At 41.8% G+C, this 16,110-nt stretch overlaps 1 protein-coding gene across 2 annotated transcripts in view; it reads left to right on the top strand.

Annotated features, from left to right (window-relative positions):
• The window catches only part of LOC124554734 (OTU domain-containing protein 5), a 93,696-nt gene that overhangs the window by 61,682 nt on the left and 15,904 nt on the right, over positions 1-16,110 (top strand). The window lies entirely within an intron of this gene.

Here is a 16,110-nt window from a genome sequence, read left to right as displayed (position 1 = left end):
ATAAATATGAAATGCTTATGATAGTTTCCACAATGAAACTTTTGTCTCAAAATCTGGCAGAGGAAACCCAAAGAGATACTGGTTGTATGCATAGTATGCTAGCCACAAGACACAATCAATGCCTTCTGTGTCCAATAGCAGTGGAAATACTATTAATGACAGTACTGCTAAAGCAGAATTACTAAACACAGCTTTCCAAAATTCCCTCGCCAAAGACACAGTTGTAAATATTCCAGAACTCGAATCAAGATCAGCTGCCAAGTTATCCTCGGAGCAGTGAAGCAGTTTAAATCACTTAATAAAAGCAAGTATTCTGGCCCAGATTGTATACCAGTTAGGTTCCTTTGAGAGTATGCTGATGCAATAGCCCCGTACTTAACAATCATATACAACCACTCAGTCGACGAAAGATCTGTGCCCAAAGACTGGAAAAATGCACAGGTAATACCACTGTTCAAGAAAGGCAATAGGAGTAATCCACTAAATTACAAGCTCATATCATTAACGTAGATACAAAGAGGATATTGGAACACAAATTGTATTCAAACATAATGAATTACATCAGAGAGAACGGTCTTTTGACACAGTCAACACGGATTTAGAAAACATAATTCTTGTGGAACACAACTAGCTCTATACTCAGACGAAGTGTTGAGTGCTATCGACAAAGGATTTGAAAATGATTCTATATTTCTAGACTTTTGACACCACAGCGGCTTGCAATCAAGTTGCATGCTTGTGGAATATTGTCTCAGATATCAGACTGATTTGTGATTTCGTTCAGAGAGGTCACAGTTCTTAGTAATTGATGGGGAGTGATCGAGTAAAACAGAAGTTATTTCTGGCATTCCCCAAGATAATGTTACAGGCCCTCTGTTGTTCATTATCTCTAAAAATGATTTAAGACACAATCTGAGCAGGTGTCTTCATTTGCAGGTGATGCTGTCATTTATCATCTAGTCAAGTAATCATGCGATCAAAACTAACTGCAAACCAATTTAGATAGCTATCTGTATGGTATGACAATTGACAGTTGACCCTAAATAATGAAAAATGTGAGGTCAACCACTTGAGTGCAAAAAGGAATCCACTAAACTTTGGTTACACAATAAATAAGTTGAATCTAAAGTCTGTTAATTCTACTAAATATCTAGGAATTACAACTACAGTCAACTTAATTTGGAAAGAACACGCACAAAATGTGTTAGGAGGAAAACCAAAGACTGCAATTTATTGGCAGAACATTTAGAAGACTCAGCATATCTACAAAAGGTACTGCCTACACTACACTTGTCCATTCTCTTTTGGAGTACTGCTCCACTGTGTGGGATCCTTATCAGATAGGATTAACAGAGTACATAGAGAAAGTTCAGAAAAGGGCAGCACATTTTGTATTATTAGAAAATAGGGGAGAGTGTCATGAAAATGATACAGAATGTGGGGTGGACATAATTAAAACAGACATTTTCATTGTACTGGGAGCTTCTAACAAAGTTTGTCACCGACTTCATCCTCTGAATGTGAAAATATTTTGTTGACACCAACCGACATAGGGAGAAATGAGAATCATAAGCAAACAAGGGAAATAAGAGCTCACACAGAAAGAGTTTGTTTTTTCTGCATCCTGTTCGAGAGTGGAATAACAGAGAATTATTGTTAAGGTGATTCGATGAACCCTCTGCCAGGCACTCGAGTGTGATTTTCAGAGTAGCCATGTAGATGTAGTGCAATTTGTTCATGCTCCTGTGCCATCAACTACTCCAAGGACTTGAACAATTCATCTTGTTAGTCTCTGGAAGAGATTAGAAGGCAGCATGTGTACTGAGAGAGAAGATAAATTCCCGAATGAATTGTGTGTACATGAGCAAAGCCAGAGGTAAAAAAAAGAATCCGAACTTGGTATGCATACTACTTACTGTGTGGAAAGAAATACTGTGAAGGAAAGAACCAACAACCTCCTGTTGTGCTAAGTATGATGACTTGGAAAGAGAAAAGGAGGGGGGGAGGAGGAGGAGGAGGAGGAGGAGGATAGAGAGAAGGGAGAGGAGTAGGAAGACAGGTGGGAGTTGAGAGGAGGTTGGGGAGGCAGGATTTGGTGGCAGATGTGAAAAGGGGGAGGGGGCTGAAGAGGAGTAGAGTAGTCAGAATGAAAATTTCACCTACAACACTGACAGTGTTGAGTATCAGTGGACAAAGGTCAACAGTATTGCGTAACAGGTCTCAAAGAGGTATGTGCCGAGCAAACTTGATGGATGGAAATGACCCACTATGGCTTGACAGCCATGTTAGAAAGCTGCTACGAAAGTAGAGAGAGCTTCACTGTGAATTTAAATGTAGCCACATCCACACAGATAAACAAAAATTGAACAAAACCAAAATTAGCATCAGGGCAGGTCTTGTGTGCTGTGTTCGGCATATTCAAAAGGAATATTATCCCCTGACTTGACAGGAAAGCTTAAGAAGTCTTGGTCTTATGTTCCAGTAAACAGATAGAAGCCATCTGTCCAGACATGCTGTGACTGTAATGGCATCGAAAAGGGAGGATGATACAGAGAGGGCCACAATACTAAACATCTTTATCCAAAACTGCTTCACAGAGGAATATTGTACTGTAGTTCCTCCTCTAAATCTTTGCACAAATGTCAAAATGACATATATCAAAATTGTAACCTTGTGATAGAAAAGCAACTGAAACCACTCAGTTGAAGAAAGGCCACTGGACCTGCTGCGGTACCAGTCGCGATTCTACGTAGAGTATGTGAAGAGCTAGATATCTTCTAACAGCCATGTACCATAGGTGGCTGGAGGAGTGAAGCATTTCTGGTGACTGGTAAACAGCCCAGGTCATTCCTGTTTTCCAGAAAGGTCATTGAACAGAAGCTCCAAACTATAGACGCATATATCTGTGGTATCAGTCTGCTGTAGAATTTTGGAACATGTTGTATAAACATATTATGACATTTATAGAGAAAAATCTCCTCTGTAGAAATTAACAACAGTTCGAAAAACAACAGGTGTGTGAAATCTAGTTCATCGTGTATGTCCACTTGATCCAGAAAGCGGTAGATGCCAGCACCCAGGTTGATGCTCTGTTCCTTGACTTCTGGAAAGTATTAGATGCAGCTCCAGAATGCCACCTAATGAACAAAAGTAAGAGATTATGAAACATCAGACCAGCTGAGAGACTGAATTGAAGAGTTTGAAGCAAACAGATCTTTTTTAGTGCACGACTCACCACACGCTATTAGATGCCGAATGGAAACTTCTGTGAACAGTTGGAAATTGTTGCTGTGGGTAATCCACGTAGTCCGGTAGTGGCCAACATTTTGAAACACATGTTGGACTTGGCACCTTGTAAACCTAAGGTGTAGCACAAATGTGATGAGACCTATGTGGAGCCATGGTGGGGAACAGCTCAGTGACTTCCTAAGACACCTAGCCGGCTACATGCCAACATAAAATTGACTGTGGAGGTAGAAAAGGATGAACAGATATACTTTCTTGATGTTCTGGCTACAAGGAATGGTGAAAACCTGAGGCGCATCATGTATCAAAAATTGACACACAAGGACCGATGCTTGCACAAACACTCAAATCACCATGTGAACCAGAAAAAAGGGATGATTAATATACTCATAACGCACCCAAGGTTAATATATGAGCCACAGCACCTTAGACGCGAGATGCAGCATTTGGGAAGTGTTCTGAGGAGCAGTGGGTACTTCATTAGCTACATAAGAAGTATCACAGATTCAAACTCTTGGCAAGGAGACACATTTGAAGAAGAAATGTTGGGTATGGCCTTTCTGCCATACATTCTCAGAGTGATGGACAGAATCACCCATGTCTTGTGCAAACATGGCATAAAAACTATTTATAAACTGACAAAGGTGATCAAAGTGTTTCTCTCATTGGTGAAGGACCAAAGGGACCTACTTGCAATGTCGGGAATGTATCACATATCATGTACATGTGAAAAAGCCTATGTTGGAATGACTGGACAATCAGTAAACACTAGGATCACTGAACATCTGCTAGTTCCATGAAGCTATAGAAATCCATAAATGTGACAATAGTTTCAACAAGAAAGTGGAAAGCCTGAAGGTGAACGGATCCCGGATTCGTGTGCTTCAGCAAGTGGCCATTGTAGGTAACAAGGAGAGAATCACATCAGTAATTACCACAAAAAATCCCTGGGGCTTTGGTGTAACAGGTACATACAACCTACGGCCATGAGCTTGACTCCAGTGTGTCACCAGCAATGAAGGTTAAAACTTTGACAAAGTCGGCCACTTGTGCTGGCAAAATATCAAAAATCGTCAAATGAGCATTGGCCAAGGAACCTGAGACAGAAGCCAACAGGCAATTTTTCAATAAGTGACTACGAAAGCCTTAACAGTTTTGTAAAAAAAAAACAGAGCCTATCATTCTCAACTGAGAAAAATCATAAGGCATAAAAATAACTTCAATTGTATCCCATAGTGGTGTTATAGGACCATTATTTTCCAAAATATACGCTGTCCAGTCTCATTATTGTGCCCACTTCTCAAAAGCCTGAATAACTACCTTTTGCAGCACAGACCACCGCGAGACATGCAGGAAGTGTGTTAGTGAGGTTCTGGAAGGTACCAACAAGGATATAGACTCCATTGCCATGGCCAGTTGTGCTAGGTTTTCCTGTTGAAGAGCTGTGGTGTGAACAGCCTGATCAAGGTGGTCCCACAGATTTTCGACTGGCTTTAAATTCAGGAAGTTTAGTGGGCAGGGGAGTACAGTAAACTCCCCCTGATGCTCTATGAACCACGCATGTATACTGCGAGCTGTGTGACACATTGAATTGCCCTGCTGGTAGACACCAGTGTGCTGAGGAAAAGCAAAGTGCATGTGGGAGTGGACATGGTCCCCAAGGATAGGTGCATACTTCGGTTGATCCACTGTGCCTTCCAAAATGAGAAGATTGCCAGGGGAATGACACAAAAACATTCCAAAGATCATTATGCTTCCTCATCTGGCCTGGACCCTTTCAACAATTTTTGCAGAGTGTTTGCTTTCAGATGCTGATGGAGCATGAAACGTGATTCATCTAAAAAGATCCTTCTGTTGTCATTTGGTGGACATCCAGTAGCAGTATTGGTGAGCAAATTCCACCCTTCATCATTGATGAATATCAGTAAGCACGGGTGCGTGAACCGTGCGCCTACTGCAAGGGCCCACACACACTGAATGGTCATTGAGGAGGCACTGTGGTAACCCCTCAGTTCATCTGAGCAGTCAGTTGCCCTCCAGTTGCATGTGTCTTTGCCCCTGCGAATCTCTAAGCCGTTGTTCATCCCTGTCACGTATGGCCCACGGTGCATCATAGTTGCGGCAGTGCCAGTTTAGGATAGCAGCATTTCACTGTGCACAGAATACTTTAATTATGGCAGCTCATGAACAGTTTACAAACTTCTTTATGCCTCTGACAAAATTAGCTGCAAATTATTTATTTCTTGTTGATTACATAGGTTCATAACAAGCTTCTTTTGGCATATGTGCCATTTTCAAATATACCTGTTGACATTACATTTATATATTGTTTTATTCTATGTCTATGTATATTACTATTAGATGCTTTTATATAACACTAGTATCAAGGAGGAGTGATGCACATAAATCATCTTCCCGCCAGTGGGCTCACCTCTTCGTGGTGAGTTCATGCTTGGTACCATGGAGACCCAGCCTTTGCAGCACTTTTCTCTTCCATGCTGCATGTCTGTCATCCTGCTATTCTTTTTTCCCTCCCTCGGGGAACATGGCTGGGATATTTTTTGGGAATATTCCTGTATTTTCAGTAGCCTGACATCTGAACGGCCTCTCCATTGTTTTTTGTTTGTTTTTTCTTTCTTCGTTCTACTTTTCGTAACCTTCCTCCACTTCGGTATTTGAGGGTACTCTTTTTCTTCTTCCTCCTATGCATTCCTGAAGGCCAGCCCATGCATCTGACATGTAACAGGTGACTATAGGTACTGCGTTATTCCTAGCCCCCATCTGGGTGGGGGGGGGGGGAGGGGGGGGCGGAGGCATTGGAAGGAGCATGCCATCGGAGACACTGACAATCGTGGGGGATTTTCTTGGAATGAGCCAATCATCATCATCTCAGTATATGTCTATTTAACGTGAACAGGCTGAGGCTAATGATTCAAAGACCCTGCCAGCTGCATGTTGGTTCCACATGGTTTCATGTACGAAGGAGGTCAGACTTTTGCTACGGTAAATTCATTTATTATTCAGAAAGTTGTTGATGCAGTTGCCGGTCCTGTGGAATCTTGCTCTTTTACCCAATGACACTTTGCCTTTGGAGACAACTTGTCTCAAGCCCAACGACTACTTGCAGCTTTGCTCCTCCACGGCTATCCTGTTTGTTGAGGCCCATCGAATGTGGAATTCTTCGGGTGGTGTTATTTACGCTAGGCTGCTTGATGGTCTGACTGAGGCAGAAATCCTAACTTACCCCTCCGATCAGTGTGTCACTGCAGTCCATTGGGTGATGAAAAAGGTAGATGCATCCTTAGTGCCCACATGCACTCTTTTTCTCGTGTGTGATAGAGTAGTGCTACCATGAAAAGGTAAAAGCAGGTTTTGAAGTCATCAAAGTCTGACTGTACATTCCAAACCCGATGTGCTGCTACCAGTGTCATTGTTACAACCACATTCAAATGTCCTGTTGACACCTGGCGAAATGTGTAACCTGAATGTCCTGTGTATCTTGACGAGTGGGCTGTCCAGGAGATCTGGGTGAAGGAAAAAGTGATTTACCCTGTTGCTCACAAGTTGTTGGCTAGTTGGAAACCCTGCATTTTGCCATCTGGCACTTACAGTACTGTTCTTGCTACATCTCCATCCACAAAGGACATGGCCACACAGACTTTCGTCCTCGTGTTCAGCACCGCAGTTGTAAAATTGCCCAGTGTTACATTAGCATCCCTGTCTCCTTCTCCTCTAGCTGTGCAAGAAGCCACCAAATTTTTGCCTTGCACAGCAAAATCACCTGCTACCCAACCAGCAGGTTGGTCAGGATGGAAAGAAGACTCCCACAAAGACTTTTTACAGTCCTCCAGCCAACAAAACATCCGAATCTTCATGTGCCAGCTGTAAAGGCTCCAGATATTCAAACAAAGGCAAACGATATTCTTTTTTGCCAACTCAGAGGTCCTCTTCAGTGGTGTCACCATGTGATGACATCTCCTGGCCCTCTTCAGTATCACCAGTGCGCACTGCCAACAGTTTTTCTGCCCAGGACAACACAGACTGACCAGTTGAGAATGCCAATACCTCTATAGATTTCATGAACCCAGACCCTCCAACATCTGTGCCCTGCAGCAGTGTGTCTTTGAAGGCTGGCACTGTGCAGCCACCAAGGTGACACCCCTTCATTTTTTCCCCTTTGCCTTTCCCCGTCATGATTCACCTCCAATGAATGGAACATTCGTGGCCTTAGATCCAACACGGAGGAATTCTAGCTGCTCTTGGAATCACAGCATCCAGTTGTTCTCTGCCTCCGGGAAACAAAATTGCATCCTGAAAATCACTTTCGCCTCTCACATTTCTTTGTCCGCTTTGATCTTCCCCTCGAGAACAGCATGGGAGAGCCATGCAGCTCATTCAGGATGACATTTGTAATCAAATCATCTTCCTGAACACCCAGCTACAAGCTGTTGCAGTCTGCATTTTCCTTCCTCGTTTCACCTTTTCTTTTTGTACCATTTACATTCCTCTGTCATTCGTTGTCATCAGGGCAGACTTTCTCCAGCTTATTGATCAACTCCCTCATCCCTTTTTGCTGCTCAGTGACTTTAATGTGTACCATCCCCTGTGGGGCTCTCCCAGAACCTGACAGAGAGGTGTCCTCTGAGCTTACCGTCTCGATCAACTCGTCCTCATGTGCCTTAACACTGGAGCACCCATGTTCCTTTCAGACTCCACGTACACCCATTCCCATTTGGCCCCTCATTCTGCACTGCCCAGCTTGCCCATCATCTTGAGTGGTCTGTTCTCTGACACATACTTGAGTGACCATTTCCTATGTGCTATCCATTTGCTGATTCCTACCTTACATTTGTGCAAACCCAAATGGCAGCTTTTTAACGCCGACTGGAGGCTTTACCCCTCTCTGGCAGCCTATAACAAACAACTTTTCCCCAGTTGTGATGGACAAGTAGAATACCTTACAAACATTATCCTTACCGCCGCAGTATGTTCCATTCTTTGCACTTCATCTTTACCATCCCATGTCCCGGTCCCTTTGTGGACTGAGATGTGCCACACAATTCACACATGGAGATGTACTCTCCAGATTTTTAACCATCATTCTATGATGGCAAACTGTATTCATCATAAACAGTTACATGTGCAGTGTTGTTGCATTCTTCGGGATAGCAAAAAAGCTAGCTGGTTTTCATTGGCTGGTTCTTTTTAACAGTTCCACTCCCTCTTCCTTGATGTGGGCCAAACTCGAATGGCTCTCTGGGACCAAGATCGATTCCCCACTTTCGGGCCTGACCGTAGCAGATGATTTCATAGTGGACTCTATTACTATCTCCAACACCTTGGGCTACTATTTTGCGAAGATTTTGAGCTCCACCCACTATCACTCTGCCTCCCTCCATTGGAAACAAGTGGAGGAGGCTTGGGAAATTCCCTTCTTTTCTCATAATTGTGAGTGCTACAATGCCACTTTTATTATTAGGGACCTAGATCATGATGCTCTCACTCCATCCCAATCCTCTGCCCCAGGACCGGACGATGTTCACATTCCAATGTTGCAGCACATTCTTCTTGTGGGCAATCACTTTCTCCTTCATACATACAATCGCACCTGGGCAGAGGGCACATTTCCCAGATGCTGTAGTGAAGCTGTTGTCATACCCATACCTAAGCCCAGTAAGGACAAACACCTTCCATCTAGCTACTGCCCCATTTCTCCCACCAGTTGGTTTTGCGAGGTGATGGAATGTATGAGTCATGCCCACCTGGTATGCTGGCTTGAGTCTCGCAATTTACTAACCACTGCACAATGTGGATTTCGAGCACAGCACTGTGCATGTTACTTTGTCAACCAATGTCATGAATGGTTTTCTGCGGAAATACCAGACTGTGGCCATGTTTCTTGTTTGGAGAAAGCCTACGACACCTGCTGGAGGACTAGTATCCTCCGTACTCTTCACATGTGGGGCTTCTGAGGCTGCCTGCCCCATTTCCTTAAGGAATTTTTAAAAGACCATGTTTTCAAGGTATGAATGGGTTCTGCCTTGTTGGACACCTTTATCCAGGAAAACGGTGTGCCTCAATGCCTCATCCAGAGGGTCATCATATTTGGTATCGCTGTAAACCCTCTTGTGGCCTGTCTCCTGCTGGCATCTCCGGCTCCCCTTTCATTGACGATTTTGCCATCTGTTGCAGTTCTCCACAGACTTATGTCCGTGAGCAGTGTCTTTAGTGTTGTCTTGGTAGTTTTTACTCATGGAGCATCAACAATGGTTTTTGCTTTTCCACTGACAGAATTGCTTGTATGAATTTCTTTCAGTGCAGTGGGTTTCTTCCACAGTCTTTACATCTTGGGCCTGTTGCTCTTCCGCTGGTGTTTCATTTATACGTCTGCACGTCTGTCCACCTTATGCCATCTCAATACAGTCCACCATTGTGGCATGTGTTTGGCCACTGGTACCTTTACACTAGCCCGGTTGAGAGTCGATATGCAGAAGCTGCCGAACTACTGCTATCATACGAACGTGATGTTCTCCTCAGCAGATTTGCATGCCGTTGGTCTGCCATGCCTGTCCACCAGTCCTATGCCACCTCCTTTGATGACTCCATTGGCCACCAGTATGGGGCGCATCTCTCTTCTGTTACCTCCTCGAGTTCACTTTCGGCTATTGCTCCAGAAGCTTAACTTCATGCTACCTGCCACTTTCCTGATGGGTGTGAACCCTTCCCCACATTGGCTTCGTACAGCGGCCTGTGTTCCTTGGACTTTATTCACTTCCTAAGAACACTACTCCAGACTCACTCTATCCCTGTAAGTTTCTCAACCTTCGTACGGAACGTCATGATAGTACCTTTGTGTACACTGATAGCTCTCCAACTGACCGTGGTGTTGGGTGTTGGGTGTGCCTTCGTCATTGGCACCGACGATTTTCGATATTGGCTTCCGGAACACTGCTAAGTATTTTCCAATTTTGTCATTTGCCCTAACACCCTCACTGCCCTTTAGAGTCTCTGTGTGCTGTACACCGTCCATCCCTTAATGCAATGGGTCCAAGAGAACTTTCACTTGCCCACTCTTGATGGCGCCACTGTGATGTTTATGTGGGTCCCTAATCACATTGGTCTGATGGTAAACGACGCCACTGACACGGCTGCCAAAGCTGCAGTCATCCTACCTCGACCCGTTACTTCTTCCATTCCTTTCAATCTCTGTGTTGCTGTCTGTCAGTGGGTTCTTATTTACGTCTGCTGTTTGAGTTATCGGCCATTTTAGCAAGGACACACAGATATCAGCCTCGTTTTACTTTTTATCCATCATAACAATATCGCGAAGGACATTTAATCTTCAGTTCAGGACCTCTGTTGTCTCTATGGTGTATTTTATGGACTTTTTTCCAAGAGAAAATCTCTGTTTTCAGCTGTCTTTCCTTCTGTCGATTAGGCTTACCATGTAGTCACTTGTAATTCCTCCTTCGTGTTTGTGTTCTCACAATGGCGTGTATGGTCTTAGTTGTTTTTGTACCTTATACCAAAACAAAACCTAAAACATCTTGGGAATCCAGTTCTTTTACTGTTAACACTGGACACACACTTAAATTCTGTAGAAATTTTTTGACAGCTGTAAAATGACAGAGCATTCCAATGATGTTTTATGTTAACTAGTAAGTTATATCTTAAGTAGTCAGAAATATTTTCTGCTAGAGATATTGTGTATTATGTAGATGTGCAATCATAATGTTGTTTGTTGTTTTTTGTGTAGTGTTCATCCCTTTTCTTTGCCTATTATGCCAATAAAGTTTTACGGGTATTTTTTATGTTTGATGTCCGTCTGTTTAGAATGTCATTCTGATACATATTTCTGTGTGGATAAATTTCTAATTCCTCCAGACTGTTAAACCTTTATCTTTTGATATCCTATGTAAAATTTTGAAAGTGTTTTCGATTATGTTTCACTATGGTTTCTGTTTACTTAGTGTAGGTAAAAACTTGATTGGTTGCTTTCATGATCTCTTGTGTCTTCTCTAAATCTGATACTAAAACTTCTTCCTGTTTGTCCAATGTGAAAACTATTGCAGTCATTACAGGAAATTTTGTGTACACATGGATTAGATAAGGATGTTGCCCTTTCCTGATCTCAACTTTGTTTGTATGTAGAAATAACCAATGATGATAATCAATACAAATTTGAAAGTTACAGAAAACCCAAAACTACAGGCATCATCAATAAAAATTCTTGACACCCCAGGTTGCGTAAGTATGCATATTTTAAATTGATGATCAATAGAATCGTAAATTTACCGCTTGAAGAACACACAATTAAAAATGAAATTACATAACTACAATATTTAGCACAAAAAACAATTTCGAGCCAGCTATACTACTCAAAATCTACAAAGACCATACTAAACCTAAAGCAGACAACATACATAAAGATGTAACATTGAAAAGATTGGGCAAAACCAAAGCCAGATTGACATATGTACCAACAACATATATAGCCAACATATCGCACAAAATAAACAAATTGTTAGGGAATACAAAAAAGTACAACTAGCATTTCGCTCTATCAATAACTTACAAAGAAAGATGAGATCAGGAAAGAGGAACATCCCTATCTTTTCTAATTCAGGTGCATACAGCGTTTCCTGTGGTGACTGCAACAGTTTTTACATTGGACTAACAGGGAGAAGTTTTAGTATCAGAGAAAGCCAGCACAAATGGTCACAGGTTTGTTTGATCCATGGGAGTGTGTGTCAGAAACACTGAAGGAATTCAACTGGAAGACTCTTGAAGATAGACATAAACTATCCCACAAAAGTCTGTTAACAAAGTTTCAAGAACTGTCTTTAAATGAGCACTCTAGGAATATACAACCCTTATGTATCGCTCACATGGAGATCATGAGGATAAGATTACAATAATTACTGCACACACAATGACATTCAGTCAGTCATTCTTCTCGCACTCCATACAAGAATGAAACAGGAAGAAATACTAATAACTGGTACAGTGGGACATGCTCTCTGCCATGCACCTCACGGTGGTTTGCAGTGTGTAGATGTAGATGTAGATCTGAAGACCACACAAAAGCTTGTGAAAGTGATCAATCCAGTTTTTACGTACACTTACAAAACAAAAATCATAGAATGAACACAATCAAAAGTGCTTTGAAAATTCTACACTGGTTACCCGAAGGTCAAACCGTGAACATTTTGGAAGATCTAGAAATTTATGCACACACAGAGGTAGATCCAAATGACACCCTAAACAAACACAAAAATTATCTGGGAAACTTTATTGACATGATAGGAAAAGTATCTAAAAACAAAGATGATGTGACTTACCAAATGAAAGTGCTGGCAGGTCGACAGACACACAAACAAACAAACACAAACATACTCACAAAATTCCGGCTTTCACAGCCGACGGTTGCTTCGTCAGGAAAGAGGGAAGGAGAAGGAAAGATGAAAGGATGTGGGTTTTTAGGGAAAGGGTAAGGAGTCATTCCAATCCCGGGAGCGGAAAGACTTACCTTGGGGGGAAAAAAGGACAGGTACACACACACACACACACACACACACACACACACACACACACACACACACACACACACACCCATCCGCACATACACAGACACAAGCAGACAAATAGGTAAGTCTTTCCGCTCCCGGGATTGGAATGACTCCTTACCCTTTCCCTAAAAACCCACATCCTTTCATCTTTCCTTCTCCTTCCCTCTTTCCTGACGAAGCAACCGTCAGTTGCGAAAGCTGGAATTTTGGTGTATGTTTGTGTTTGTGTGTCTGTCGACCTGCCAGCACTTTCATTTGGTAAGTCACATCATCTTTGTCTTTAGATATATTTTTCCTACGTGGAATGTTTCCCTCTATTATATTAATAGGAAAAGTAAATAGATAACTGACAAAAACAAATTTCTATAGAATGTAAATAAGTGACCTATGTTAACAATGTAGTACCTAAAATAACTTATGTTGCAAGATGTTTTATGGATGTAACCCCATCTATACACAAATGTTATGTAAGATAGAAAGTCATAGTACTATTAAATAGACATAGAATAAAAAAATATATAAATGTAATGTCAAGAGGAACACTTGAAAATGGCACATGTGACAAAACAAGCTTGTTGTGAACCATCAACAAGAAATAAAAAAAATTGTAGCTAATTGAGTTAAAAATATAAAGATGGTAATATATCATGACCTTATTCAAACTCGGGCTCAGCAGATAAGTTAGCTATTTTGGAAACGCTTCCACTCTTGGCCCGATAGCCCAAGATCATGCCTATTTGGATGCCAGATGACACACACTGTTTACGCATTATGATGATGACTGCATTTTTCTATAAAATTTTGGGAGAATGGCTGAATGTCTGTAGCATGCTAGTATGATATTTTGGAGCAGTGTGTTCTGGCCATCCTCAGGTGAATACTGATGAGCAATACTAAGCTCCCCTATTTAAAATCCCACTGGCACATGCATGGTATCTTAGTTGGCATTGCACATGCATTGTTTGAGCACAATTGCTTCTGCTGTAAATCTGTGTGCCACTCTGCATGCCCTCCATAGTGAAAGCTTGCCTCTTCGATATCAAAATAATTGTCTTCGCGCAGTAAGATCACAGGACAGCGCCGATTATGCAGAGCGCAAAGCATTTCTGTAATCGGCTCCCATGCAGTATTTAACTGGAAACTGCTGTCTCGATTCATAAGGGATTCACACAGTCGTATTTCCACTGATCCACTGATAACTGAGCCCCAAATCTTCCATGGAAGAACTGGAGAAACCAACATTTGTCTTGGCTATTTCAAAACCGACAGTACTTTGGCGATATGTTGATGACAGTTTTATAGTTTGGCCACATGGACAGTTTCCATGAGTTCCTTCATTTTCTGAACTCCATACTTGGAAAAAAGTGAAATTTACTGTGGAGCTGGAGAAAGGTGGTTGCTTGCCATTTTTAGACGTCTTGGTGTGACCTAAGAGTGAGGGCACAATTTGGCGTTCAGTGTTTAGAAAGGCCACTCATATTGACCTTTATTTAAATCTACTGGTTGCCACCGTTATGCACAAAACAGGATGGGAATTCTAAAGACCTTGAACCAATGAGCACATACTATTTCAGATGTATATAGCCTGGAAAATGAATTGGAACACCTGTAAACTGTGTTCCTGAACAACTGATAATTGTCTTAACAAGTACAGAGAGAGCTACAAACAACGTAACAAGGAAGAGAATGAGGCCTTCAAGACAACTGCTTGTTTATTGTATATTGAGAATGTATCAGCTAAAATATGCAGAATATTAAGAAGGTACAAAATTAAAGTAATCTTTCGACCTCATTCCAAAATACCAGCGCTTTTGGGAACTGTTAAAGATTATGTAGAGTTGCTCAGAGCAGGTGTTTACAGGATTCTGTGTAGATGCAGCAGATCTTACATAGGGCAAACAACACACTCTTTGCAGGTTTGCATTACAGTACATCAGTGGCATGTGCGTCCTCTTCACGCAAATAAGTCTGCTATCGCTGAACACTGTATTTCCACTGGTCATTCAATTAAATATAATGGAACAAAAATTGTGCTCCATACGTCAAACAGCTGAGGAAATAAGACTGTCTGAATCCCTTATGTATCAAGATGGCAGTTTCCAGTTAAATTCTGCACGGAACCTGATTATATAAAAACATAGTGCTCTGCATAATTGGCATCATCCTGAGATCTTATTATGTGAAGACAGTCGTTTTGATATCAAAGAGGCAAGCTTCCACCACAGAGGATCCGCAGAGCAGTGCACAGACTTACAGCAGAAGTACATGCGCTTGAGCAACGTGCGCATTACCAACTAGGACACCACTCATGTGCCAGCTGGATTTTAAATAGGTAATCTTAGTGTATTGCTCGTCAGTATTTGCCAGAAGGTGGCCAGAAGACTGTGCCGAAATTTTGTACCAGTAAGTTATAAGCACCTGGCAGTCCTCTTGACATTTTATAGAAAGTGTACACCAAAAAAGTTTTAAATTTCAGAATGACTGCACTGTTTTCTGCATCTCCATGTATACCCTCCACTGGTAGTGCTGCCACCTCCAATCTGTGAGTGATTATTGCACACTGACATAGAACATCAGTTAGTGGTCACGCTGATGTGACTGGAATGTGTATACATAAATGAGTTAGTGGATAACATTGGAAGTTCCACAAGGCTTTCTGCGGATGATGCTGTTGTGTACAAAGAAGTCGCAGCACAAGCTAACGGTAGTGAAATGCAGGAAGACCTGCAGAGTATCGTCAGTGCTTGGACACAAATTGGTAGTTGACCCTTAACATAAATGTAATATTTGGGGCATAAATATGTGGAAGATCCATTATTGTATCATTACACTAATGCAGAACAGTTACTGGAATCAGTCACATCTATAAAACATCTAAGAGTATGCATATGAGGTGATTTAAAGTGGAATGATCACATAAAACTAATTGCAGATAAGGCAAGTAGCAGACAGAGATTCACTGGAATATTTGTCAGGAAGTGTAGTCCAACCAGAAAGGAGGTATCTTCCAAAACCCTCATTTGACTGTTACTTGAATATTGCTCATCAGTTTGGGATCTGTGCCACATAGTATTTATGGAGGAAATAGAGGCGATCCAAAGAAGAGCAGCACATTGTGTTACTTTGTTCACTTATTAAGTTTGAAAGGATCATGGAGAGGCTCGGCCAATTCCAGTGGCAGACACAGAAAGAGAGGCATTTGGCATTGTGAAGTTCCAGGAGTGTATTTTCGTATAAAAATCAGTCAACATAATGCTTCTTCCCACTTACATTTAGCAAAAAGATCATGAAAGTA

This window comes from Schistocerca americana, chromosome X (assembly GCF_021461395.2).
Source record: "Schistocerca americana isolate TAMUIC-IGC-003095 chromosome X, iqSchAmer2.1, whole genome shotgun sequence".
NCBI classification, from domain to species: domain Eukaryota; kingdom Metazoa; phylum Arthropoda; class Insecta; order Orthoptera; family Acrididae; genus Schistocerca; species Schistocerca americana.
Note: the sequence above shows the minus strand (reverse complement) of the source record. Positions and strands in the feature narration are given on the sequence as shown.